The following is a 3,554-nucleotide window of genomic DNA, read 5'->3' as shown; positions in this document are numbered from 1 at the left end:
GATAGGGTTAGGCATGTACTGGTAATGGTTAGGGATATGGTTAGGTATGTACTGGTAATAGTTAGGTTTAGGGTAAGGGTCAGGGTTAGGCACTTGATGAATTGTATTGACCCTTCCAGAAGGTAATCATTGCATGTGCATCTACAGCTGAATTATCGTTGAAATCCACATGATTCAAGATGGCCGCCACTGCCAACTCACCTTAGAAAATACACAAAACATAACTCAGTCAGTTTTACAGATATTGACCTAAACTTGGTAAGATAATAGCTGAGACTGATCACCAACACACATTCTGAGCATGAACAGGTTTCACAAGATCTTTGTTAAAAACCTGTCTAACATTTACGAGTCAACTCTTTCTGACTGTTAGCAAAATATGTCATGAACCACTGGATGGATTTTAATGAATCTTTCAGAAAATAATCATTCTAATCATCATAATCACAGTAATCATAATAATCATCAATAATCATCATATAATCAGCAATACTCGACTACAACTGATTCAAGTTTAGAGCCCTCCTTCAAGATGGCTGCCACAGCAAACTGACCTTAGAAACCACAACTGATCTAAATCAGTCCATTTGATCTGTATTGAGCTCACACTGGTGTGGGAGAAGCTGAGAGTAATTCCCAGCACACACCCCTTATAGTGCAATATCTTTGTCTAAAACTATAGACAACTTGTTGTAGTCAAACCTATTCGCCTGATAGAAAAATATCTCATGAACTACCAAACTGAATTTAATGAAATTTACAGAAAGTTCATATTAAACAACTTATTATTGTTTAGACTCCTGTCAAAGGTGGACATATGGTACAGTCTCCGTCCGTCCGTTCGTACATAAACTTTCACTTGTCCTGCCCATAACTCCTGATCTGATCAAGATAAAAACACGCACATATGGATCGTCACTAGATGACATGTTGTGTAATGCTTTCATCACCCCAGCTTCAAGGTAAAGGTCCCAAACCAAGGTCAAAGTTAAAAGAAGGTATTTGCTTGTCCATAAAATTGGCTCAAGATAATTTAAAGAAACTCGATACACATCTGTATCACCACTAGACAGCATGATGGATAATCATCCATCACCCCAGCTCTAAGGTCAAGGTCACAAATGAAGGTCAAAGTTTATTCAAGGTCTTTGTTTGTCCTGGTCATTGTCATAGATTGCTGTGTGGCTCTGCCTTGATAAGGCCCATCTTCAAACACCGTTCATCTCAGTTAAAATAAGTGTTAAGTAATCATAACCATAACATCACTACCCATTTCAACACTTTGTTAGAAAACTGGCATTTTGTTTCATGTGTGGACAGTGAATCTCTGACTTTAGACACAGCTGCTAATTTATTTTCTTATTTTGATTTGGAATTGGAATCATTGTTGTGTAAATCATTTGGACATTTGCGTTTGCTTTAATGGAAGTTGACCAGAAGATGTCCCCGATGGGGTCCATCTTTGAGGCTTTGAAGCTTCAAATTTTTTTCCTATAGGCTACAAAAAGCGATACGTCTATGTCCCATATTGCTGAGGGATTAGAATAGTTAATGCTTGTAGTTTTTGAGACGTGTTTTTTTATGGACTGGATTTAAACAGGGAATACAAGTAAACCTTAATGTTTTGGGAGCAGGATATTCAAGTGGGCAGGAGTTACACTGTGGAGATGAACAGAAGGAGGCTTGTCTGAGGAAGCACGGCTTAACAGGTTCTGGCGAGTGGAGGGAGCATTGTCTACCACCAGTTGCAATGGAAAAGACAGCGGGTGACCAGTGGTGGCCATGGCCATCGTAGATTAATCTTTGCCCACTCAATCATCCACCCAAATCAAATGAATAAATTATACTTTAAAGCAATATAAAAGCTGAAAGATAGTTTCCTCAAACTACTGGGGCGGCTGGTTTAGTAGCACCCTATAGTGAAAAGGGATAGGGGGGTTAGGGTTAGCAACTGAACTGAACATAAACACAGTCACTGTGTAAACCTAAAAACACAACAGAAATTATCCTGATTCATGCTCAATAATCCAGGTAGAAAAATCTAATAAAGTTAAGTCAGGTTCGCTGGACGGTTTCTTTTTGATGAAACGTTTCATCTTTCATCCAAAAGACTTCAGTCCTAGGAGCCACAACAAACTCCATCCATCCATTATCTTTTACCCGCTTCTTCCATTTTGGGTCACGGGGGTTGCTGGTGCCCATGTCCAGCAATCACTGTGTGAGGGGCGGGGTACACCCTGGACAGATCTCCAGTCCATCCAAGGACACATAGAGACAAACAAGACAAACAACCATTCACTCTCTCAGTCACACCTAGGGACAATTTAGAGTTACCAGTCAGTCAAACATGCATGTTTATCTGTGGGAGGAAACCGGAGTACCCGGAGAAAACGCATGCACGGACAGAACATACAAACTCCACCCAGAAAGACACCCTGACCGGGATTTGAACCAGGGACCTGCTCGCTGAGAGGCAGCAGCTCTACCAGTTGTGCCACCGCGCTGCTAAATGAGAGTATGACTAACAAAAACTATATAGTTGTAGCTTTATTTTGCTGCTGTGCATGACAAGGGAGATTGCAATAATGTGGTGCACACTTTGTGGTGCACACTTGGAGTGTGGCAACCCTTTAAATTCCAACTTCTAGTTGGGTTTTCAGGTAGATTTACATCATATTTAGTTTCAGATATGCAACATGCTGTGGAAAAATGAAAATGCTTGGACACACTTGCCTGACCTTGGTTGCTATGCTAATATTGAGTTTAACAATAATGGAGGTAATAGAACAAGCTGGGTATAAACAACAGAATGGGGTAACCTGGTAGTGGCATTATCTTAATGAAATGTTGGATGAAGGATGGTAAAGGACAATAACAAGATAGTCCTCAATATGTCTCAAACCTAATGCAGTCTATGTCAATTTATTTATATAGCACATTAAAAGCAACAAAGGTTAACTATAGTACTTTAATTCAATTCAATACAGTTTATTTATATAGTGTCAAGTCACAACAGAAGTCATCTTAGGTTGAGATGATTGCTTTATAGTTCAGTCAAGACAGCTTGGGCCATTAATAAAACAAGTTAAAATAAAATACAAACATACTATAAAAGTTTGTCCAAAAAATTTGTGACAAATTATAGCTCAAGATAATAAAATTGTCGTAAGCATCTCAAACCCTTCTCAAGATTGTTGCCGGTGTCTCAAAATAAAGTCTTGAGTGCTTCTCAATTTAATTTTAACCATCCCAATTTGATCTTGAAACTTTCCAAATAATGTCAGACATAATCCATCTTAAGGGCACTAGAGCAGCATGGGAGCTGTAGACAAAAAACATCCAATGCCCCAGATGTTCACATCTAAAAGCTACACAGAAAATAAATATTATAATAGAAAAACGTCCAAATTTGCCTGTCTTCTTTTCTAAAATGCACTGTACTGTAAATTGTAATAACAACCCACTTCAGAGTCAGAGAGGTTTTATTGTCATTTCAGCTATGTACAAATCCATCCATCCATCCATCCATCCATCCATCCATCCATCCATCCATC

The sequence above is a fragment of the Nematolebias whitei genome, chromosome 9 (genome assembly GCF_014905685.2).
Source record: "Nematolebias whitei isolate Nwh7 chromosome 9, NemWhi1, whole genome shotgun sequence".
NCBI lineage: Eukaryota > Metazoa > Chordata > Actinopteri > Cyprinodontiformes > Rivulidae > Nematolebias > Nematolebias whitei.
The sequence above is the reverse complement of the archived record's forward strand: the minus strand, read 5'-3'. Positions refer to the sequence as shown.